Source organism: Dipodomys ordii, unplaced genomic scaffold (genome assembly GCF_000151885.1).
Source record: "Dipodomys ordii isolate 6190 unplaced genomic scaffold, Dord_2.0 Scaffold1, whole genome shotgun sequence".
NCBI lineage: Eukaryota > Metazoa > Chordata > Mammalia > Rodentia > Heteromyidae > Dipodomys > Dipodomys ordii.
Genome location: NW_012267217.1, coordinates 42,098,233 through 42,124,706, shown reverse-complemented (window position 1 = coordinate 42,124,706; position 26,474 = coordinate 42,098,233).

Sequence of the window (26,474 nt, the reverse complement as noted above, 5' to 3'; positions counted from 1 at the left end):
AAAAGCTGGAAGTGGTGCTGTGGCTCAAGTGGTAGAGCGCTAGCCTTGAGCTGAAGAGCTGAGGGACAGCGTCCAGGCCCAGAGTTCAGGCCCCATGACTGACCAAAAAAAAAAATTCCCTGAGTGCTCTTAATTTCTCCACCTTCTATGTGTGTGTGTGTGCTCGTTCTTGGGCTTGAACTCAGGGTCTGGGTGCTATTCCTGAGCTTGTGTGCTCAAGGCTAGTAACCTACCATTTGAGCCACAGCTCTACTTCTGGCTTTTTTTTTTCTCATTGGTTAATTGGAGATAATAGCTTCACAGACTTTCCTGACTAGGCTGGCTTCAAATCATGATACTCAGATCTTAGCCTCTTGAGTAGCTAACATTATAGGGGTGAAACACCAGCGCTTCTTGTATGCTTACTTTCTTGATGGTATCATTTATAGTATAAAAGTTTTTAATTTTGATGGAGTCTAAATTATGTTTTTTTTTTTTGTTACTGTGCTTTGATGTCATACTCAAAAAATTACACTCCAGGGCTGGGAAGGTGTCTCAGTAGTAGAGTGCTTGCCTTGCATGCCTGAGGCCCTGGGTTCGATTCCTCAGCACCACATAAGCAAAAAGAAAAAAGCCGGAAGTGGCGCTGTGGCTCAAGTGGTAGAGTGCTAGCCTTGAGCTGAAGAGCTGAGGGACAGCGCCCAGGCCCAGAGTTCAGGCCCCACGACCGGACCCCCCCCCCAAAAAAAATTACACTCCAAAGTCTTGCAGATCTGATGTGTATTCATTTTGATCTAGGCTTCATTTGAATTTACTTTTTACATTTGGTGCTAGAAGGGACCAGGCTCATGCTTTGACAGGCCCATTGTCCTTAGCAACATTGGTTGAAAGACGATTCCATCATTTTATTTTCTTGGCACCTTTGTTTGAGACTAATTGGCCATAAATGTAAAATTTATTTCTCAACTCTCAATTCTATTGATCTTTATGCCCATCCTTTTACTGGTATCTAGTATTAATGACTACTGCTTTACAGACAGCTTGAAATTGAGAAGTGTGTGTTTTCCAAACTTGTTCTTTTTCAAGGTGGTTTTAGTTATTCTAGGTCCTTTTGTACTTCCATAGCTTTCCTTTGTATATTTCCATAATTGGCTTGTCAGTTGCCTCCTAACCCAAAAGCCAGCTGGGATTTTGCTCAGGATTATATCTGCAGATCGATTGCTGCCACGTTAGCAATGCCAGAACTTCCCATCCACAAACATGGGTGACTCCCACTCATTTAGAGCTTCTTTCTTTTCTTGCAACAATGTTTTATAGTTTTCAGTGCATAAATTGTATACTTTTTAAATCGTTTTCAATGCATAAGTTGTATACTTTTTTATTCCAATAAACTGTAGTTTTAAAAAGTAGTAGTATAGGGCTGGGAATGTCGCTTAAGCAGTAGAGTGCTTGCCTAGCATGCATGAAGCCCTGGGTTCGATTTCTCAGTATCACATAAACTGAAAAAACCAAAAGTGATGCTGTGGCTCAAGTGATAGAGTGCTTGCCTTGAGCAAAAAGAAGCTCAGGGACAATATGCAGGCCCTGAGTTCAAGCCCCAGGACTGGCAAAAAAAAAGAAGAAAAGAAAAAGTAGTATTATAAATGGATTTTTTATTCTATTTTTAGATTTTTCATTGCCAGTTTATAGAACTACAACTAGTATTATTGATTTATATCCTGCAAGCTTGCTGATTTCATTGTTAGTTCTATTTGTGTGTGTGTGTGTGTGTGTGTGTATGTGTGTGTGTGTGTGTGTGCGTGCATGCACTCACCTGGGTATGTGTATATTTCTATATATCAAGTCATTCATGTCACTGGTATTTAGAGACAGTTTTATTTTGTCATTCCAATTTTGCTATTTTTTTATTTCTTCCTTTAAAAAATAGTATTAGGGCTGGGCGCCGGTGGCTCACGCCTGTAATCCTAGCTACTCAGTAGGCTGAGATCTGAGGATCAGGTTCAAAGCCAGCCTGGGCAGGAAAGCCACGTGAGACTCTTATCTCCAATAAACCACTAGAAAATTGGAAGCGGTGTTGTGGCTCAAGTAATAGAGTGCTCTCCTTGAGCTGAAGAGCACAGGGACAGGGCCCAAGCCCAGAGTTCAAGTATTAAGGTTTGACCCCAGGGCCTCATATTTGTTCGGCAGGCACCACTGCTGAACCATACATTCAGCCCTGATTTTTGCTGGCTACCTTCAGATAAGGTCTCACTTCCCAGGTATACAATTGGATCATGATCTGCCTATGTTAGGCTTCCAGTCATTGCTGTAATGACAGGCCTGGGACATAGCATCCTCCTTTCCTCTGTTGAGATGGAGTCCCTTGGATATTTCTGTCCTGGATGGCTAGGAACAGTAACTCTCCCAATCTTAACCTTTCTTACAGTCTGGGATCACAGGCATGTACCACTGAACCCAACTATGAGTTGATAAGGGGTCTCCTTAACTGCTGTCTAGGTTGGCCTAGACATGTTCAGCCCTCCAAGTAGCTAGGATTACAGGTATGAGCTACTATTACTTGGCTTACCATTTATTTCTGATTCTTACTGAATTGCTCTGGCTAGTCAGTATGATATTGAGTAGAACTGGCAAGAAGAGATACTCATGACTTATTCCTAGCCTTAGGGGAATGGACTTTTTAATCTTTTAACAATGTTCTTGTAGTTTTTCATAGATTCTCTCTGTTGTACTCCTAGTTTGCTGAGTGTTTTGGTTTTTTTTTTTAAACCATGAAATCATCTTGGATTTTGTCAAATGCTTTTTTTCTGCATCTATTGAAATACTCATGTGGATTTTGTCTTATATTAATATGGTGTATTACATTGATTGATTTCCAGATGTTAAGTAAACTTTGTACTCTTGGTGTAAATCCAAGTTGGTCATGATACAGAATTCTTTTTAGATGAAGTTGGATTTTATTTGCTAGTATGTTATTGAATAATCTCTATATTTATAAGAGATATTACACTGTGTTTTCATTTTATTATATCTTCATCTGTTTTATTTATTTAATTTTGGAGAAAGGGTCTTACTCTGTGCTCAACCCGGCCTGGAACTTTTAATATCTTTTAATTTTTATTTTTGTGCTCTTTTTAACCTCTTTGTGGTTATAGCTTGCCTGGTATATCTACCATCTATACTTTTGACCTGTTTGTATATTTGAATTTAATATGTGCTTCCTGGGGCCAGTATTTAGTTGGGTCCTATTTCTGTTTCTTTTCCTTTTTCCTTTTCCTTTTTCTTTCTTTTTTCTGCCTGGTCCTGGAGCTTGAACTCAGGGCCTAGGCACTGTCCCTGAGCCTCTTTGTGCTCAAGGCCTGAGCTCTACCACTTGAGCCACAGCACCACCTCTGGCTTTTTTGAATAGTTTATTGGTGATAAGAGTCTTATGGAGGCTTTGCTGCTCAGGCTGGCTTCGAACCAGAATCCTCAGATCTCAGCCTCCTGAGTAGCTAAGATTGTAGGGATGAGCCACTGGCAGCCAGCTGGGTCCTGTTTTTATCCAGTCTGACAATATCTACTTTTTGACTGTTTTGGATAATCCAATCATATTTAATGTTTTCACTGGTATGGTTGACTTTATGTTTACAAACCTGCTTCTTTTTCTCTTCATATTTCATATCCTTTTTGTTCCTTTTGCCTCTCCTTTGTTGCTTTCTTTTGCATTAAGCAAATATTTTCTTTAGTTTTCTTTTTTTGTTGATCGTGGGGTCTGAACTCAGGGCCTGGGCTCTACCACTTGAGCCACAGCGAAACTTTGGGCTTTTTCTGCTTATGTGGTGCTGAGGAATCGAACCCAGGGCCTCATTCATACAAGGTAAGCACTCTACCACTGAGCCACCTTCCCAGCCCTAAGCAAATATTTTCAAGAGGGGTATTTAAAAGTTCTTAGCTGGGTGCCAGTGGCTCACACCTGTAATCCTAGCCACTCAGGAGGCTGAGACCTGAGGATTGCTGTTCAAAGCCAGCCTGAGCAGGAAAGTCTGTGAAACTCATATCTCCAATAAACTACTCAGAAAAGAGTGGAAGTTGTGTTGTGGCTCAAATGGTAGAGTGCTAGCTTTGAGCAAAAAGAAGCTCAGGGACAGTTTCTAGGTCCTTAGTTCAAGCCCCAGGACTGGTATATAAAATAAAATAGAAATAAATAAAAATAAAGTCCTTAATATTTTTAGCTATAGTTTTTGTTTAATTTTATCTAATTTTTTCTTCTGAAATAGAGTTGCACTATGAATCCCATGTTGACTTTGAACTTACAATCCTCTTGTCCCCACATTGTGAAGGCTGGGGTTATAGATGTATATTACCCTACCTGTCCTGGAATTGTTTCCTCAGTGGTTCTTATAGGGCATACAATACACATCTGATACTTAATTTTTTCTTTTCTAATTTTCAGTAAAGTAGCATATTCAGTAGTTACCTAAGAAGAAGGCCTGTCACATTCCCCATATTTCTATTTCAAAATCAGTCTCCACCCTATAACCTTTTAATCTGTTTCATATAGCAGTATTCAATCTGTGAACACCTTGCGAACCATATGAACTAATCTGTCTAGGAAAAAAATACAAGAAAAGGAAAAAATAACTTCATGTTCCACACAGTGGAGTCTTTCTTTATCTTGTGCCAGCCACTTCAAACAAAAAATTTATACCCACAGCCAAAATGACAGGATGATGTGTTCATCTGATGGTTTCTTTATGACCACAGCTCTCCAACGTTACCTGTTCAGAAGCCCACTAATTTAGTTTTGCTTTGATCTTTGAAATTCATTTTGGGACTACTCCTGGCCCTGTGAGTGGTGGGAAGTCTTTTGTTCAGTTGCATTAGGGTTCAGATCTATGAAAAAATGTGAGGAAAATTAAATTAAGAATAAAAACAAAGTCGAACATGTTGGTTTATGCTGCAATTTGAATACACAGGAGGCTGAGGCAGGAGGATTGTAAATTTGGGGCCAGCTTGAGTTACATATCAAGACCCGGTTCCAACAAATAAACAAAGCATGAGGATAAAAGCAGGCAGCATATTATTGAATTTTAGTAGAAATTCAGGTAAAAGAGATGGTAGTGTTGCCTAGAGGAAATGGTTCAGAATCCAGAGGGACTTGGGCCAAGCTGTAAAGTATTTATAGAACTCCACCAAGAATGAGAAAATAAGTTCCTGCACTTGAGAGCCACATGCCTGTCTTCTTGACTGGAGAAAGTTGAGTTCCAACACCATGAGTGATGAACTTGACTAAAGGGAAAGGAGCAACATTCTGATAGCTTCTCCTTCCAAGGTGAACTACCTTACTCCAAATGTCAGCTGCAGACAACCAACACTGATGTTAGAAATGCAACTTCTTGTTACCCTGAGTTTACAGAATTACAATCATTTCTTATTTGGGGGGGGGATTATGACTTAGGACGTGTTTATCATGCTGACTAGGTGGCTCTTCTGAAGATGGACAACATTGTTTTCAGGTATACTATAATCTGACCACCCTTGGCCCCTTAGGACTTATTTGTAATGAAATGGCCAATGCCTGTATGTAGGATTCCTTAGAATAGCTCCTTAGGGTAGGCAGGTTCTGATACCCAATTAGCAGATCATGTAAATGGAAGCTTCATGACTGCACCTAAGCCAGCAGAGTATTTAAATAAATAAATAGAAGGATGCCTGGATCTCCTCTCCCACAGCTGCTTCACATTTTTCAACTCCAGGCCCTGGGCAGCAGAAGCTGTAGGGGGGGGGTGCTGGCTCCCTCCCTGGCATGAGGCAGCCTGGCTATCTGGGGAGAAGATGCTGTCTGTTAAAATGCCCTCATGAAAATAACTCACCATCAGCAAGGTTATTACTCAGCGCTCATTCCCCTGACAGGAGAGTGGAGCCATAACCAAACCTCCCAGTCATCTTGTCAACCTCATTTCATACTCTCTCCTATTCTTTTCATTAACTTTAGTTTGGGAAAAATTTTCCTGATTCATTGAACCTTCAAACCCACAAATCATTGAGTCTTTGCTCTCATTCTGGATAAGGTCTGGGGAACATAATCAGAACCACACATACACTCTCACACTAATATTAGTATCTTGACAGTCTCTTTTTTATCAAAATGATGCTAGGAGGGGTTGAGCTAAAGGGGAGGGAGGGTCTCCAGGGGACATCAGGATCCCTTTGAGCAAGGGCCATCCAGATGGATGGGCTGAGCTTTCCAAAGCCTAGCAGTTTGGTTACCAGTGGTGGTTGAATTCAGCTGCCAAAAACCCAAATTAGGGAAGGTTTTGATGACAGCTCATAAGAGGACACTTTGAAAGACGGAGTGAAGGTTATTGCCAACCCTAGATAATAAATAGACACATATACAGCTCAGAGGGGAAAAAGGCATGTGCAAATATATATGTGTAAATGTATATATATGTTGTTATGTGTTACCAAAATAAATGTGTTTCTCACAGTCTTTGCCATGGGTAGAATTATGAAAACCAGCTGTTCCACGTAGCTCTTCATTGAAAGGAATAGGAGGTGGAGCCAGTAGGAAAGCAGGATCAGCAGACACACTCCAGCATCAGGCTGACTTATCACTTCTCTACAAATGGTTAACAGGCCTGGCTCAAGCCACTGGTCCTGAGGAGATGTGCCTCTGAGAAGTTCTACAGATGACAGGTATTTACTTCACCCCCAAGTCTGAGGAGTAAAGGGTCACATCACAGGGGGAACCAAGTTTGCTTCTGAGCCAGTTCATTTGCATTTCTCATTAATCTAGGCTAGACCCTTTTTCAAGTCTCCACCATAATCTATTCAAAACAGTTCAAACATTTGACTTTGTTTTGGTTGAGTTTACTCTAATGTGGTTTCTGCATAGCTCTCTCTTTTATGGTAATCAAATGTTCTGCCAACATTTCTCCTGCTATGTGCACTAGCTAAGGAAACCAGATGCTTTGGGTTGGTCTTTTCAATGGATCTGAGTGTTATTTTTGTTTAGTATTTCAGAGATTTGGCTGAAGGGCCCTGTTTTATAAATCTGACCCTTGATGCACCCCATTTCCAAACCTACTAATAGTTTTGGCTACTGCTTACATCTTGATTTGAAATTACTCCCTATTGCCATGCAGATTAGCATGTGGCAAGACAAACTCCTTTAATTTCTCTTATTTGATTTGCTTAATTTTCCTGTTGATCACTTATTCCATTCTGTCTGTTAAAGAGGATGATATAAGACCTGATTGGCTGGCTGTGACCATGCCCTGCATTGTGTCTCAACCAATCACAGACATGAGTAGGATTATTTTTTGATGTGTCAGACCTCATCCCCACCCCCCACCCTCACACCATCAGTGTGGGAAGGAGACAGGCCAGCTCTCATGGGAGAGTTGGCTTATAATACAGGCTGAAAGTGTTTCAGAAAAGTTACTTGGCATTGAATCAAACTAATAAGTGGAACTGTTTGTATGGATTGAAAGAAGACTTTCCAGGGCCTCACGGTTTGTGGGAAAGAAGAGAAGAGGGCTAAGGTGAACTCAGTCAGAGGGAGCTTTGTAACGTATGCATCACAAGGTCAAAATGCTAGGACTGATCCTTTACAAATGGGGACATGTTGAAGGAAAACAACATGGGGACTTTAAACCACTCCAATCCTGGTCCTATCTGCCCAGTTGGTTATTCTATTCCTTTGGTTTGTTTGGCTTCATACTAAAAAGAGGAAAGGAAGTACAAGGAAGTTCAAAGGAAGTACAAGTCAATGACCTGTTTCAGTATTAAAGTGAAAAAAAGAAGGATCAAAGGGGACTCCCAAGAATGGACACGGAATACCTGAAACTGTGCAGGTGGAAGCAGCATTTGAGATTCCATATGGCTTTTTAATCATGGAAGCCATGGATAACGCAGAGGTGCAAAGGCTAAACTCGTGCTAAACAAGATCAGTGGGATCAGGTCCTCCCTCCAAGAACCTTTAATGTTGATCTTGGACTTGGAATGAAAAGCTTTAAAAGTCACATGGTAGGAAAGTATAAAATGAAGTAAGTAAAAGTTAAAAAAAAACCCACTGAAGACTAGTGTTTTATGGGTTAAAGTTCGTTCAAGGCTAAAGTCTCAAGAACACATTGGGTTTTTAAGAACAAGAGCTACAACCACACACACACACCACACACACACACACACACACACACACGTGCACACACACTCACTCACTCACAAGAAAGTCAAATTTGAAGACCCCAGGGAAGGATGTTCCGATCAGAGTCTTGGCGTTTGTTCCAGATGTTCAAAGACTGCACTTTCCCAGTGTAAGTTTGTGCCTTTGTGAAGACCACTAACAAGGGGGCATTGAGAGCCCTATAGCTCTACTGTAAACAAAAAAAGAGTAAATGTATACTAAATGCCAACAGCTTGCCAGGGCCCTATGGGGAAGTATGAGGAAGACAAGAAGTGGGGGGGCAAGTCCTTGTCCTCTAGAAGAGGTTTAAAGTATCAGGCAGGGACACTGACATTTAGATAGAATAGCAAACAAGAATTAAAGGGTTGTCATGGTTTAAATATAAAATTCATGTTGAAATTTGATTCCCAATATATCAGTGTTGAGAGATGGCAAGACCTTCAACCATTATTTGGTCATGGTAGCTCCGCCTTTATGAGTGGACTCATGTCTTTCTCAAGGGATGTGGTTATTAGGTCTTGAGAAAGGATTAGTTCTCAAGGGGTCGTGTTTGGCATTGTGGCATCGTTACAAAAGAGCAAGTTGTTATAGAGCAGAGACATCCCTTGTGTTTTGGCCTTTTCTGTACTAATGCACTCACTATTCTTACTTTTTCGTCCACCATGTGATTCTCTTCTAACATGAAGCCTTCATGGAAGACCAGCAGATGCTGTGCCACACTTTTTGACCTCTAGAACTATGAGATAAATAAACTTTTTTAAAAAATAAATTATTCAGCCTTAGGTATTTTATTATAAGTACACAAAATAGACTAATATAGGAATACAAAATGAGTGACCTAATGAAAAATGGTTCTGATTTTTAGTCCAAAAAGGACTCAGTTGCAGAATTTAGTTGTACAAAGGCCACACTAAAGCTACCAGCACAACTATGTTTATTGCAGCATTATTTACCATAGCTAAGATATGGAACCAACCCAGATGTCCCTCAGTAGATGAAAGGATCAAGAAAATGTGGTATATATACACAATGGAATTCTATGCCTCCATCAGAAAGAATGACATTGCCCCATTTGTTAGGAAATGGAAAGACTTGGAAAAAATTATAGTAAGTGAAGTAAGCCAGGCCTAAAGAAACTTAGGTCCCATGGTTTCCCTTATTTGCAATAACTAGTATATGTCTGAGTCAAGCAGAAAAGGTCAGATAAGTTGATGTTAGGGAAATGAACCCTAAGATATGTATTCAAATGTTTTTTTTTCTTTCAGGTGATTGTTTCTAACACATTTATAAGATTATTTCTTTGTTGCTTTGTATGTCCCTCCCCCATGGTATAACCCCGGCTTTCAGCATATTTGAGGTTGGTATAATTTGTGGAGGGGAAGGGAAAAAACAAATCGTTTGAATAGGGATACAGGTGGATCCATTGCAACAATGAGATGTACAAGTCGTTATATGGAAAAACGAACTTTACAACTTTGGTGGGGGGGGAGGAGGATTGGGTGAGGGGTGAGGAAATGATAGGAAGGGATAGGAAGGGAAACAAAGGAGGAGGCTACAATGCTTGATAAGAAATGTACTCATTATCTTGCCTGTATAATTGTAACCCCTCTGTACAGTATTTTCACAATAAAAAAATCATACCTTCAAAAAAAAGCAATTATTGATCACATTTGGATCTTACAATTTTCAAAGTATGTTTGAAAATTTAGGCACGTTTTATTTTATCCATGGGCTCTAATGAATTTAACCAAGAGAAAAATTACCTTGTTTGAGAAAGGATAATTAATTTTGACAGTAGCCATATCAACAGGACCTAGATTAATGAGCTTTCCAACCATTATGCATGTTTATTGTAAATAGTCAGAGATGGATGGATAGACAACATGAGTGAATAGATTAAAGATATTAAAAAGTGATTTTTCAGGGTTTGACTCAATTAGAGGATGCAGATAATCTGGACTTAAATTATTGTGTCATTTAATTTTGTTCCTCCTTTTCCCTTTCTTTCATGTAAAAAATAAGGTACTCATTCTCTTCTACTGTTAAAGATGTTCAATATATGCAAGTATTTGTGGAGTGACATAACAGAATCAGATTTTTATTAAAGATGGGTCCAAAGCAATACTCATAGAAAGAAAATGTAAATGACTTAGAAGGGGTGATGGATTTCTGAGATGCAGGAATTACTTTAAGAGACTAGGTGGGGTATGATATAGTCATGCAATGCAGAGATTTTGAGGTGGATTTTCTGATGAGTTGAAAGTTGTAATATTAAGGAGATTAGGGTCTTCAAATGCTGATCATACTGTCAACAAGCCCAGGGACAGAATCAACTTTGTTTTGCTTTGTTGGGATATTTATGTGGCAGTATTGTAATAGAATAATTGGAAAAAAATCTCTTATATGTCTTCTCCCTCAGCCTATACTTTTAAAAATATAATTTTATGTATCCTTTTCTTAGGGAAAGCCTTTCCCCTTATTCCTTCAACTTGGGCTGGTCATGTGCCTTGATTTAGTCAAGAGTTGTATGGTAGAAATAATAGCATTCTGATATTGAGCCTGTCTATTGCATTTGCTCTTGTGACCCTGCCATTAGCAGGTGAGCAAGACCTGATTGCCCTGATGGAGATGAGAAACCTATGGGCAGAGCCAGCTCATCCCAGTTGCCCCCACTAAGGCCATCAGAGATCACCCAGTCCTTGTCAATCCACCCAGTGTCACAGATACAGAAACATCTCCAGCAGTCAAGTCAGGCCCAGATCATAAAACTACCCACAATACATGCACATTCACAAGCAATAAAGATTGGTTATGGTTTAAGCCACAAGTTTGAAGATCATTTGTTATGTATTATTGTGGTGATCATGGATAAGTAGTATAAGTATCTTGGATAGAATTCATATTGCAGATCTAAGAGATAAGGGATAGAAGCTGGAGAGTGTACAGGAAGTTAATAAGAAAATGACACAGAATGGCAACTCTTTTGTACAACTACTTAAAGATGATTAAAAAGAAAAAGAAATAAGATCACTAGAAATGCAATAGGGAGAATTAGAAGAGATGTCTTTGGGCAGGAAGAGAAATAGGCGTCTGCCAAGCAGTTATCAGAAGCATTAGAGATTATCTACTATATGAAACCATCTCTGAAGTCTACCTATAAACCATCCTACCACGAGAAAAAGTTAGGGAAGGGGCTGGGAATGTGGCTTAGTGGTAGAGTGCTTGCCCAGCATACATGAGGCCCTGGGTTCGATGACTTAGTACCATATAAACAAAAAATAGTAGAAAAAGAAAAAGTTAGGGAAAGATTTACACATCAAGGAACTATTCTACACAAGCAAAACTGATAAGGTGATCAACAGGTGTGGGATTATGTGTTTTTAAGAAAGAAGGAAGAAGAGATGCATGAAAGCTAACAAGATTTCTTAACCATTCTAGAGGACAAATGTAGCAGGGCTCTAACGGTTGGTAGAATGAAGTGAGCACCTTCCCAGTGGAGGGAGAGATGAGACTTAAAACATAAAGAAATCACAACAGACAAGAGAGCGATGACTTGAGAGAAAAGCATTGATACCTGGCCTATTAACAAATACTCTGTAATAATAAGCTCATGAAGTCAACATGTGACTCCAGGTTCTGCAGTGTTTGCAGATATTCATTCATTCTGTGAAATTCCTCTACGAGATTCAGTTACACATTCTAGGTTGGGAGCAGTCCAAGAGCCAAAAATAACATGGCTATCAAACTGTTTTGCTCATGTTACAGATGAGTAACTTTAGATATCGAGTAGTTAAATAACTTGCTCAAAGTCAAACAGGAAGCCTGTTATTGAGTTGCTGAAAGACCTCAGTCTGCAAACAAACTCCTAGTGTACTAGTTTTGCACTAAATGAGCTGGATGTCAGGTTAAATCCATTTATCTATAGATCCATTGACTTAAACCAAAACAATGTTATTTCTTTTGAGAAGTCCTGACATTTCTTATGAGAACTACTTGGTCAGGATTTCCTTAAACCTGAGGTGGTATTTACTTTCCTATCTTTTAATTTAATTAATTTTTTACTCTTTACCTTTTACATCTGTGTGTGTGTGTGTGTGTGTGTGTGTGTGTGTGTGGCCACTACTGGGACTTCAACTCAGAGCCTGGATGCTGTCCTTTAGCTTTTTCACTCAAGGCTAGCATTCTACCACTCAAGCCACTGCTCATTTCTGGCTTTTTGGTGGTTTATTAGAAATGAGTCTCATGGGCTTTTCTGCCTGGGTTGACTTTGATCCTTGTTCCTCAAGTTTCAGTCTCCTGAGTAGCTATAATTGCAGGTGTGAGTCACTGGTGACAGGCCATTTTTCCCTGTGTTTTAAGACAGTGCATACTAAATCTTAGATCAATGTCCAGTTATTCTTGATCCATAGTGACTTTATAGGCAAAAGAAAACACTCTAGGGTCTTTAGTGGGTTGTAACCTCAGATTTTGAACTTTTCAAGGAAATGCTTTGGGTTGGCTGGTAAGTCTAGGTTGTAAAAGGTGATCATCATTTTTGGGAACTATACTGAGGCAAATTCACTTCTGAAGGTTATAATAAAGCTTACCATTTTGAGGCTTCAATTTCTCCTTCAAGATCACCACTCAGCTAATTTCCTTCTCCTTGGTTGGCCCAATGAAAGTTAGCAACCCTCCCAGAACTTTCAAACTTCTAAGTTCTCCATAGAACAAGAGTTTGATACTTTAAAAGTAGCATCTGCTAATCAGTCTGACACACGGAAAGGTAGCATTTCCCTCCTATTTTTACTAGAAGGAAAAAAATGAGATTAAGGGAGCTAATGAATATTAATGGCCATATGTATTCACCTATGAAAGCCATGGCACAGGCATGCGCTCTCTAGTTTTCAAGGCAAATGAGAGAAGTGAGAACTTAGGAGTGTCAAAGTGGCAGAAAAGAGTGAAAACAGAAGCTAGAAAGCAGGAGAGGGCAGAAATTTGATAAGAAGGGAAAAGTAGCTAGGAAAAAAGAGAAGAAAAGTGGAATGTAGTGAGCACGTGGAAGGAATGTAAGACATATGGCAAAGGTAGACTGATTTTCATATTTCAAAAAACTGAACAGGTTGCATTTCATGAGTGGGTGTACATACATGTAATATATGCCATTATCATTATCTTAACAACTAGATTTAATCTCTAGGCTTTGAAATATACCAGCATGATGTTAATTCAACTAAGTTCCTGTAACTATAAAACAGATCTGTCAACCTTCTTTTCCACCAAGGGAAACTGAGGCAGAAGACACTATTGCCTTACTCTAGGATATGTGAAGTGTTACAAGCTTTGGCAACCAAAGCAATGCCAATCCTATTCTTCCAATTGGGCCTTTATTCAGGGAAAAGCCAGTTGAGGGATTTCATTTTTTTTAATTTACTTTTTATTTTTTTGTGTGGCTTTTAAATTTTACTTGTTTATTTTTATTATTTTTAAGTAGTCATACAAAGGAGTTTTTCAACTCAGCATGTCAGTTTATGAGGACTGTGCCTTGATCAATGTCTTCCCTTCCGTTGTTCCCCCCCATCTCTGCCAACGAAGGGTGGTATTTTAATAATAATTTATGGTCTATTATTTCCAATTTCATTTGTCTTCTGCAATTTATTTAATGTTTTGATATATTTTGCTTTGGCTTCTGGAGTGGATAGTTGAAAGAAACAAAAGTCAAAATATGCAACATATGCAAATAATAATGAAAACTTATTCTAGGCGTTGCTGGCGTCCAGCTTGTGTTCTAACCACTAGATACTGCAGCCTTGGTCCTCCCTCCACCATCTTTCCTTACCTTGGGCTGCCTGGCTTTCCTTGTTGGTTCAGGTTGCTCACATGCTTGCTTTGCATTCCATCTCATACAAATGGCAAGGAGCAAGGGTATCTATGCTGTTCCCTTTCTTTGCAGATCAGTTTCAAAGCTCTCCCCACAGCCTGAAGTATGTTGTTGTCTTTGTTGCTGGCCTCTGCTGTCCCAACCCTCTCCTATCGCCAACCATCTCCTCTTCCCTGCTCTTACAATCTGTTGTTCTTTTCATTCTTTATTTGTAGTCCCCAGTCTGCCTCTTCCTCACTATGTCTCCCTGGCCTTGCCTCTCTTTTTAAGTCCAGGTTGGAATCTTTTCATCAGGTTGCCTATTTTTTTCCCCTTCTGGCTTAGATTTATGGCCCCTGTCAGGCTTTTCTGCCATGGCCTCTGACAGCCCCTGCCTTTCCTAACATCAGATTCATTGCTGTTCCTAAGGTCCTTTAAGATTTTAATGCTAAGTCTATAAATTTGGTTTCCTTTCTGCTTTAACCTTTCGGTAGACCTTCCCATTGTCTGATGGGATGTCCCCAGGCATTGATTTGCAGCTCTGCGGCTGCACTTGCAGGCTCAGAGCTGAGTTGAGGGGATGGCAGGGAAATATGGGGGAAACCAATGGAGGAATTTAGATTTCCATCAGCCTCAACAATTCTTCAGAGTTTGATAGGGATTGACATTTTTCCTTCAAAGCTGTGATTTGTTGAGGACTTTGCAGTGGCTTTTCATGAAAATAGCATCTGAGCATTAAGGGGTGGAGGAGAAAGTGTTGGTGAGCAGATATTCAACCTCCCTTAATAAATGCATCCGAGCTTACATTTTTCCTCTCTGATGTGTCAGCTGGGGATTTGCTTCCATTTCAACACACATGGGCACTGCTTAAATCACTCTGATTTCTCTCCCAGGCAGACTTCTGCTGAAGAAACTTTTCACACCTTAAGATAATAAAGCCCCCAGTTGAGAGGGGTGGAAATGGCAACTGGCTGGAAGTTTCCAGGGAGAAGCATAGGTCATTGCAGGAAAATCAAGAGCATGCCAGTGCAGGAAATCCCAAGGAGCTCATTGGAAGTCAGATTTTTTTAAACTAATTTCATTTTGCATTAGCTTTAGAGGTGTTAACAGTGTTGTTGACCTGGCTTTCTCTCCACTGGGGTCCAGGGCAGTTGTTATGAGGGAGGAAGGTTAGGGAAAGGGGTAGGAAGGAAAAGGAAGGAAAGCTTTTGTGTCTGAATCACCTTGATTGCATTGACCAATGCAATATTACATTTCAATCTTACATTTATTCGGGTGACTATAAATGTCGAAGGAGCAAGCCATTAATGGAATACTGACAAAGGAAATATGCATACAAGTTTTACAGCAGTAGGAACAGGCTTGGCCACCACCATCTTGGCCACATGGTAGATGGTAGGGTATGACATCTTGTATTCAGTATGGGAGAAGGTGAAACCCCCACCTCCCAGGTCATGGGTGTGCCTGAATCCCTGGAGACAGAGGTGAGCACTTGGCTGGCTGTTAGGTTACTGAACCTTGTCAATCCAGTGCCCGGTACGGGGAGTGTCCTGTGACCCTGCCCCCTGGCCTGACCTCTATTTAGGCATGGAACAGCATAGATGCCATTATGCCATGCCATGTGTCTCCATGTTCCTGCCCTGTCTCCTGGCTCTTCTCCAGTCACCATGGTGTCTCACTTCAGCTCTCTATTAGAGCTGAATTGGTTTGTTGGTATGGTTTTTCTTTCTTTCCTCTCTGGCCTGTTTCCTAACAGTGTTAAGTGTACTTGCGTGCTGCAGTCCTGTGTAATAATTGGCTGCCTGCAGACTACTCACAGCTCTAATAAAGACTCCAAGATTTGATCTTTCACCAGGCACCAGTGGCTCACGCCTGTAATCCTAGCTACTCAGGAGGCTGAGATCTGAGGATCGCAGTTCAAAGCCAGCCCAGGCAGGAAAGTCTGTGAGACTCTTATCTCCAGTAAACCACTAGAAAACGGGAAGTGGCGCTGTAGCTCAAGTGGTAGAGCACTCGCCTTGAGCTGAAGAGCTGAGGGACAGCGCGCCCAAGCTGTCCCTCAAGCTGAAAGAAAGAAAGAAAGAAAGAAAGAAAGAAAGAGAGAGAGAGAGAGAAAGAAAGAAAGAAAGAGAGAGAGAGAGAGAAAGAAAGAAAGAAAGAGAGAGAGAGAAAGAAAGAAAGAAAGAAAGAAAGAAAGAAAGAAAGAAAGAAAGAAAGAAAGAAAGAAAGAAAGAAAGAAAGAAAGAAAGAAAAAGACAAGAAAGAATTCATTCTATTTTCTGGTTCAAGTTTCAGGCATTGGAGTCCTGGGGTCATTGCAGCCTCCATACTTTTTCTTCAAGTCCATGTTGCTCCTCCTTTTGTAGCTGTTCCTGTCTACCATGTCCTCACACTTCCTCCCAGGGCTTCTTGTTCCTCAGCCTTGAGGAAGTTCCTCTCCAAATCTCCACCTACAAGCAATTAGGTTAGCACTATATTTATTTAGACTGCTGAGGGTTGAACCCAGGACCCCTTGCATGCATGCTAGGTAAATTTTCTACCAGTTATGCCCTTGTACTTTTCAAAGCCAACAGTAGGTGGCTTGACAGTCAACTGACATTTTAAATGTAATACAGAATTTAGCAGGGGTTGACCAAAAAGGCACTTTACAAGGTTCTTTTTTTTTTTTTTTTTCTTTCTTGGATATACAGCTAGATTGCATTTCCCAACCTCCTTTTGCAGCTGTAAAGTTTGTAGCCAGGGTGAGTGAGTCCTGGCTGATGGAATACAGGTAGAAGAAATGTAGCCTACTTCCCCAACTGGCTCATAAAGTCCCTGTGCAGTCCTGCATGTCCTCTTGACTGATGTTGGTTTTAAAATCTGCCACTAAGGATGGTGGGAGACCCTAAGGCACCTGGAAATGTACTGTGTGATACCTAAGACCTCGAGTTGCCTGGGAATCCATGAATCGCATCTGCTAAACCTCAGAAAAGCCCAGATAACTTGATAGACACTGTTTTTGACCTGTATTTCTTATGAGTTAGTTTGGATGAATCAGGTTATATTTCTTAGAAGAAGGCCTTTGCCCTAAGAAATAATGAAAGTTGATAGAAAAGACAAAAAGGAATCCTTTCCATCTAGGAGACAAGAAGGAAGATGTCAGATATAACCAGGTGCCCCTTCCTTTGCTCTTCAAGCAAGGAAAGGGAAACTGTTGGGAAACGAATCATGAGGATATCAGAATAAAGAAAAAGTGAACTCCACAGATCAGATTAACTTTAATGTTGATCAACTTTAATGTTGATCAACTATAACTGTGTTATAGTTTCTATTTTTTCATCCCCCCCTTTATCTTTATTTTCTGTCATCCAACTTTGTCATACCTTTTCCCAGCAGTGGAGTGTAATTTCTTGCCCCTTGTCCTTGATCTCGGTGTGTAACTTGTTCTGGTCAATGGGTTATTAATGGCTGTGAGGCAAACCAAATCTGTGAACGCACTCTGTCTTCTATCATTGCTATGAGTCTAGTCTATTGATTATCAAGGATGAAAGATGTGTGAAAGAGCTCTGAGTCCAGTCTGTGACCTAAAACTAAAGATTAGCCTAGCTCAGACTATATATAATATTTTTTAATTTAATTTTTGTTATCATTAAGTAGTTGTACAAAGGGTTTACCATTTGTCATGTCAGTTTATAAGTACAATGCACCTTGATTGATCGTTCTCCGATCCCTCCCAGCCTAACCCCTCCCCTCAATTTTCTTAGTTTTATAGGATGTGCATTGAATATTGTGACTGCATTCTTCCCCACTTATTCTCTTCAGTTGTTTCTCCTCCCACCCCATCCCCTTGACCTCTCTACTCACATCTCAAGTACCAGTGTCCTGACTAGGTCATTTTATCCTTAATCCAGCCCCAGATTGTTCTCCAGGTGATGTTGTACGGGAATCCAGTCATGAGAAAGAGAAGCGCCACATCTTGAGAGGTTGAATTGGGAGTCTTTATGAAAGAGCCAGCAACTGCAGGTGACTCCTGTCTCAAAAGTCCCAAGTGGATTTTGTGCAAAGCTTTTAAAGCTTTTGGGGTAGGAGACCCAACCCAACAAACGCAGATTATATAGGGAAATACTCAGAGGTTGGGCAAAACAGACCATTTAGGGAAGTCCTCAGAGACTAGCAAAACTTTCCATATAGGGGAACAGTCAGAGGTGAACATTCTCTGTAGCAAAGCTCTCTCTGTGTTCTCTGTAGCAAAGCCCTCTTGGGGCTAAACAGCATAACACTTGCAATTCAAAGAATGGCCTGTCTCACCTCTAGGCTTTTCAGAGCTGGGTGGAAAGTCTTCACCACCCAGCAAGGCATGTTACTTAGACCCCGTTTCCTTAGTTCAATGATAGATGTTTGGGTGGTTTCTATCTTTGAGCTGTTGTGAATAGTGCTACAAACGAATATTTGTGTATAAGTTTTGTTTGTACATGGGTTTTCAATTATTTTAGGTCTAGACTTTGGAGTGGAATTGCTGAGTCATGAAGTAATTCTACATTTAATATTTGAATGGCTGACAAACTGTTTTTCTGCAGGAGCTGTGGAAAAATAAGATATTCCTACCAGCTGTCTAGGAAGGTTGCAATTTCTTTACATTCTTACCAACATTTATTATTATTATTACTAATAATAATAATATTGTGATTATTGGCAGCCTAGGGGGTATCAAGTGGCTTATCATTGTGATTTTAATGATGGCAAGTATCTTTCATTGTACTTGTTGGTTATCTGTGTTTCTTCTTTGAAGCAATGTCTACTTATTTATTTATGTCTACTTATGTTCTTTATACTTAGGTTATTTATTTTTGTCATTGTTGAGATGAGTTATTCATATACTTTGATTACTAAATGTTTACCATGTATATAATTTGCAAATATCTTCTTTCCATTGAGTGGGCTACTTTTTCTTTAACATTTATTTTATAAACAAAAGTTTCTAAAGTTTTTTATATTTGTGTCAGTACTGGGGCTTGAACTCAGGGCCAGAGCGCTGTCCCTTAACATTTTTGCTCAAGGCTAGCACTCTCCCCCTTGAATCACAGCTCTACTTCATGGACTTTCCTGCCAGGTCTGGCTTCAAACAACCATCCTCAGATCTCAGTTTCCTGAGTAACTAGGATTACTGGGGTGAGTTATCAGTATTCAGCTAAAAGCTCTTAATTTTGACAATGTCCAGGTGATCTTTTGCTCTTTCTTGCTTGTGTATTTGGTATTATATTAAGAATCAGCCAGGTGCTGGTGGCTCACACAGGTAATCCTAGCTACTTAGGAGGCTGTGATCTATGAATGGAAGTTCAAAGCCAACCTGGGCATGAAAGTAGGTGAGACTCTCATCTTCAATTAAACACCAGAAAACCAGAAGTGGAGATGTGGCTCAAAGTAGTAGAATGCTAGCCTCGAGCAAAAGAGCTCAGGGACAGTGCCCAGGCCTAGAGTTCAAGCCCTGTGACTCCCTCTCCTGCCAGGGAAAAGGAAGGATTCATTGTCAGGTCCAAGATTATGGAGATTTACCTGGAAGCTTACCCTAAAAGTTCTATGTTTTTAACTATCACAGCAGGGCTTTGATCCATTTTTGAGTTAGTTTATGCAAAGTGTCTGAGTCAGAGTTCAAATCTTTTTTTTCCTCATGTATTTAGTTGTCCCAGTAAAAGCCAGCAAAAGTGGGGGTGATAGCATTGATACAATACTTATATTTTCTACTTCACATTTCATACATTCTTAATAGTTGTCTTGAGAAGTATTCCTCGTTCCTCCTGATACATGTTATTAATTGACAATAGAGAAGAGCTGCCTCCTGTTTTTGACTGTGATTCTCAGAGGTTTAGGAATAACTAAGATAAGTAGGCTTATTGGAGAGCTCAACTATTTCTCATTATAATCATACTAGAGTGCAAAAGCAGCTCAGTTAACCCTTATGCTCACTTTCCAGTGTAGTTCTGATTGCTTGTTTTCTCTTCTGTCCCCATATTCAACCACCTGGAGCCCAGAACACTACTGAAGGTAGTGGTGACAGCCTTGTCTGTGATGTTGGCGACCAGCTGAAGCCTTCTTGGGCTTCCCTGGCACATTCCTCCATAATTTTACACCTCAGTCTAGTTAGTCAAATGGAGATAATAATAGAACCTCTCTCCTGGGAATGCTGTGAGGACTGTGGAGTGGATATATGAATTCTTTAGAGCAGCACCTGGCACAGAGCAAACACCATGTAAATGTTCCTTACCTAAGTTATATTAAAAACAAATCTGTACAGGGTTGTCTGCACAGGTAAAGTTTCCAGCTTGACCCAAGCCTTCTACAGCTCTTCTCTTCTCTTCCACAGTTGCCCTGACTCTACTTTACCAAGAGGTATGGGACACTTGTGACAGTTTCGTGGATCCATCTGGATATGAATTTGCATGGTCCTGTGAAGTGGAGATGGGTGGTGTAGAAAGAGCCTTGTATTATTTGTTCCTAAGCCTTCCTTTCCTCAGACTGAGCTTGAGGGGGACCAGAGACTTTCTCTAGATCAGGGTGAGCCTGAAAATCACACCTGAGGATTGGCGTATGGCCTACCTTGAACCCTCTACCTGCTGGATACACTTGGAGATGCTATACCTAAGGTAAAAAGAGAGGTAAGTTTGCAACTCAGAAGTGCAGTTAAGTCACTAGTCTCTCTCCAGTGCATTTATTATATAGTTTATTTTCTCTTCCTTCCTTCCTTCCTTTATTTTCTCTTCCTTCCTTCCTTCCTTCCTTCCTTCCTTCCTTCCTTTCTTTCTTTCTTTCTTTCTTTCTTTCTTTCTTTCTTTCTTTCTTTCTTTCTTTCTTTCTTTCTCTCTTTCTTTCTCTCTTTCTTTCCTTTTTTTTTTTTGTTGGTTGTGAGGCCTGAACTCTGGGCCTGGGCACTGTCCTTCAGCTCTTCAGCTCAAGGCTAACACTCTACCACTTGAGCCACAGTGCCACTTCTGGCTTTTTCTGCTTATGTAGGGCTGAGAAATCAAACCTATGGCCTCATACATGCAAGGCAAGCACTCTACCACGGAGCCACCTTCCCAGCTCTTCTATTTCTTTTAATTGACAAAGTTTAATTCCGCTGCTTTTCTTTCCTACTCCAGGGTTGGTATTTGATAATGGCACAGCTGATTTATGGTGGGAGAGCCTCAAGGTGAATTATTTATTCTCCTCATGTAAAGGATTGGCTATTTCTACTTTTAATGGATTTTTGCTGCACTATGTTTATGTATTTTTAGATAGACCGAGATGTCCTCTGACCTCTAATATCTGATCACATGAGGCTATTCAACATTAAGTATTCGAATGTGAATTGATGAGAGCAAAGAAATAAAGCATTATAATGCTGAGTTCATGACCCAAGAGAATTTTCTTACCTTATACTCTTGTGTTCAGAAGGATACATAGATGTGATAACAGGGTCATGGGAGAACAGAGTCCCTAACATAGTTCCCCACCCCAAAGGCAACAGTGTCCTACAAAGAGTAAAGGGGAAGCCTGGAGGAGGGGTGGGAGCACTCAGATGTCAAGATGCTCAACTTCCTGCGCAGGGCATCAACTTTCTTGGCCAGCTTTTCCTTTCTATCTAAAAGAAGGACAATATACCTATTATCTACTTATTGTGTCTATCCTCTTTCTCTTTATCTCTCATCTCTTATTATCCATCCACTTCTATCCTCTCCCCTTCCTTCTGTCCCTTCCTTTTCCCTCATCTATTTTGAGTGATGGTCAGAACTTTCATAGTAAAAAGTTTTCCTGTCAATCCTTGTCCTCCTCCCAGTGATCTATTCCCAGCCACAGCAATCACTCCTCTTAGTTTCCTCCATCTTTTTTTTTTTTACTTTAAAGCAGTTCATTAAAAAATTTTAACTTTTATTTTTAAGTAGTGGCTAAAAATAAGCAGTATTAAAAGTCCTTCATCTTCTTTCAGCATATCAAATTCAAGTTCATTTGTCCCTTAGTCACCATGGTGGATGATTCTAGACCCTCTGTGGATACCAAAGTTCATGCTCAAATACTTTTTAATAGAACGTTGTAGTATTTGCATGCCATCTATACATATTCTTCCACATACTAAACTGTCTCTAGGTTGTATATATATCTAGTAGAGTGTAACTGCTATATAAATAATTGTTATACTGGTAGTGTTTAGGGAATAAAGACAAGGAAAATTTCTGTACATATTCAGTGTGGGCAAGTTTTCAAATATTTTTGATTCTTTGTCAATTGAATCCATCGATATGGAAGACTGAATATATCTTTATTTCCACTTTCTTTTTTTGGGGGTAGTGGTGTGTTGGGGTTTGAACTCAGTATCTCATACTTGTCTATCAGGTGTTGTATTACGTACTTGAGCCATGACCACAGCTCTTTCTGCTTTTGTTACTTTGTTGGGGCTTGTTTATACTTTCTTCAGAGCCAGAATGCTAGGTGTACACCCTCATGTCCATTTATTAGTCAAGATGAGGTCTTTCGGACTTTTGCTGGGGCTAGCAGAGACCTCGGTCTCGTGAATAGCTAAGGTTACTGACATTAGTCCCTGTTTGGCTTATTTCCACTTTTCATACAAAATTTAGTTTAGGGTTTTGTTTTTTTTTTGCCAGTACTGGGCTTGAACGCAAGTCATAAGCATTGTCCCTTAGTTTATTTTTGCTCAAGGCTGGTGTTCTACCACTTGAGCCACTGCTTTTTGGTGGTTAGTTGGAGATAAGAGTCTCATAGACTTCCCTGCCTAGACAGGCTTTGGACTGGATCTCATCCTCCTGAGTAGGTAAGATTATAGAGCTGAGTTACCAGTGCCCAATGTATAAAAATTTAAATTTTTGTACACTGTACTTCTGTTTTTTAGCTTGGCAATTAATTTTGGATCTTTCCTTATATAAGTACATGAAAATTTTCCTCATTCAAAATTTGATTCATTGCTACATAGTATTCTGTTATATGTTTATATATTTAATTAGTGCCTCCTCATCCTTCTCCTTCTTCTTCCTGCTATTTCAAACAAATGTAAAGTGAATAACTTGTACATATTATAAGTCAGACTGAATTCAACAGCAAGATAAACTCTTTCATGTGACTTGCTAGTTTGAAAGGCATACATTTTATAATTTTGAACCCTTCTAAGTTGCCCCCATAGGAGTTGTGCTGACTCCCCATTAACACGCATGAGAATGATCTTATTCCTTCCAACCCCTTACATTTCTTTGAAAATTGTGCAAGGCTTTAAGTGAGAGTAAGGTGTGAGAGACAGGCCTGGGAGAGGCCCTTCTGGATTCCTGGGACATGAATGAGGGGCAGCAGCCAGTGTAGCTCCCAGCTCAGGATGATAACACCAATAGCTAATACCTCTCTACCACTTAATTTGGTTGGCATCACTGTGTTACTCTTTTAACCTATTATATGATTAGACACAACCCCTTTTTATTCAATTTCCTTTGGATTTTAAAATAACCAGCATAAAGTATTTATCATGTGCCAGACATTCTGCCAGGTTTTGGTTGATTTTTTTTTTCTGGATTAGAAGTGTTACCAAACATCAACAGAAAAGGGATCTAGGGGGCAAGCTCTTACACCTCCCAGGATTCTGCTAAAAATACCAGCAGATTTTTCACTGTGATTTTCCTTCAGGTGCTGGGTAATGCTTCAGTGGGCAAGGTATGTGCTTGACTCACCTGGTGCATGCTGAAGCGTGGGCCCAATGGCTGCTCTACCATGCACATGTGCAGTGGCCTGCTGTGCTTCATGTCTCTTGGTTTCATAATTATAGTTCAAGGTTGGAAGAGGTGAGGATGGAGGCGAACTTGATCATATGTATGTATGTTTGTGCGTGGCCATACTAACTTAAGAAATAAACCCAGTTCAACTCCATATCAGGTTTAGCCAAAAGCTGGCAATTATAATTAATGCATGAGTTAATTCATAGTGCAACGTAGCACTGCAGAGGAAGATTGAGAAGGCTCCCAGACCTGAATGTATGGAATGACAGTGTCTCTCAGACCTTCAGGCAAATATTCTGGGAGGAAAAAAAAAAGGAAAAAAATTGGAGTCCAGAATTAATTAACATGGAGAGCAATTCCTTCCTCTGTTTGTTTTCTCATTTTCTTCTGCTCTGGGCCATCTTCAAGAGTGACACAAAACATAGTTGTCCTCCACTGCTCTCACTGGCTCCTCAAGACTGTTTCTTTACCCTTAGTAGCCTGCTTTCTTGCTTCCTAGTTGTGGTGCCAGGAGGTGATTACTCTTTGTTCAACTGTTGTATGCATTTGGACATCCAGGTTACGAGGCTGAATACCAATAGTTATTTGTTGTCATCTGAGTCATATGTTCTATGCTTGGTTGCTAGCTGATGGATTTGGGAGGTAATTGGATCCTGAGGGTTCTCACATCAGTGGGCCAATCCTGTGATGGATACATATTATGATGGCATTGTTGGAGGTGGAGCCTTTTGGGTCAGTAGATCACCGGGATATGCCCTGGAAAGATACTCCTTGTCTTCAGCTCCTTGCCTCCTATCAGCTTCTTACTATGGTGATCTGGACAGCAACTTTTCTGTCTTTCCTCCAATATGTTCTGTCTCACTACAGCCTACAAACAACAGAGAAGGCAGCTGACCTTGGACTGGGACCTCAAAACAAACCAAACCTTACTTCCTTTAAATAGTTCCTCTCAGGTATTTTCACAGTGATGGAAAACCCTGATGAATACCCTTTTCTCTGGGATAGATTTGAGTCATAGTGAGGCTCTTATGATGGGCCTACTTTGATTAGAACATCTGGCATTGGAAAATAGTTGGCGGGATATTAGAAGCTAGGTAGAGTGTTTTAGAGTAGAAGATCAGTCTTCTGAAAAGTACCCATGTGATTTGTAAATAGGAAAAAAAATAGAGACCTTTCATACGAGAAACCATTTAAAGTGATTAGAGATTATGTCAGTGTCAGAACCAGAAAATATGGCTCTGACTCTAAAAATTTTGTCAAGCTTCCATTCAGGAAATGGGACCCACAGCAGTTACTTCAATGGGGGATTTGATGGAGAGATTTGGATATGAGTATCTCATCATCGGGTGCCCTTTGCTTCAGTCTAGACTATTTAGATAAGCTATGTGCTCTTCCGAATGTCACAGGCCCTACTTAGCCCTTACTTGAGTATCAGACTGAACTGGCTTTTGCAATCTTTACTGTAGGGGACTTCGTAGTTTGAGACTCAAGACAGATTTCTTGGATTAATGTATTTGGCCTCGTTGTTGTTTTGTCAGCAGACTAGCTTTCGATGAGCGCCTCCTTCATGTCTGGACTGCATTTTATACTCCTGAAGAACCAGCCCGAGGCCCTCCCTGGTTCTCCGGCTGTGCTCTTCCCTGAGAAGCTCCATTAGCATAGTGACTTCAGTTATGACAGGCCTCTGTCATGCCTTCAGCCATTCTCTCCTCTGAATTCCAGACCTTTGTGGGCAACTCTTTTGTGGATGCCTGAGAGGCAACTTAACATTTCTGAGACCAAGTTTATAAAACTTGATTTTCTTCCACTATCAAATGTCCAGTGGCTTAAGCCAGAAATCTGGGAGTCCATACATTCCTCTGTATTTAATTCATTGTTAAGTCCTTTTGATTTTACCTCTTAAATATCTCTTGGGTCTACCATTTTTCCATGTATGTCTACTCTTAACTTCCTGGTCAAAGAAACTGTTAACTTCCTGCCCCCTTTCTCCCCCCCCCCAATTTCTAAAATTGCCTCCTACCTGGTCTTTCTGCACCTGTCTTTTGTTGTTGTTGTTTTTTCTTTCCAGTTCTTTTTGTTGTAGGTGGTGGTTGTGGTTGGTGGTGGGCCTAGGTGCTGTCTTTGAGCTCTTTTGCTCAAGGCTAGCACTCTATGAGCCACAGCTCCACTTCCAGTTTCTGGTGGTTAATTGGAGACGAGTCTCACAGACTTTCCTGTCTGAGATCCTCAGATCTCAGCCTCCTGAGTGTGTAGCTAGGATTACAGGTGTGAGCCACTGATGCCTGGTTTTCTAGGTCCTTTCTATTGGATTCTAGCATGTTCTTTCCAAAAGCATATAACATCTCATTCTCCCAAGTCACTCAATCAGCTTTCTCTTCCCAACTTAGCACTTGTCATGACGGTAAGTTTACAGCTCTTAGTGTAGTTCCTCAAATACTCTCTGCCTTTCTGTGGAGACTGGGAGCTATTGTAGAGGGGAGTGGGTGGCCCTGTCTGTTTTGGCTCATTGTTCTTACATTTCTAGTTTTCTATATGGTAGAAGTTACTCTGAGAGTGGTGCTTTTTGTTTTTTGTTTTTTTGGGGGGGGTCCGGTCGTGGGGCCTGAACTCTGGGCTTGGGTGCTGTCCCTCAGCTCTTCAGCTCAAGGCTAGCGCTCTACCACTTGAGACACAGCACCACTTCCGGCTTTTTTCTTTTTTGCTTATGTGGTGCTGAGGAATCGAACCCAGGGCCTCATGCATGCAAGGCAAGCGCTCTACCACT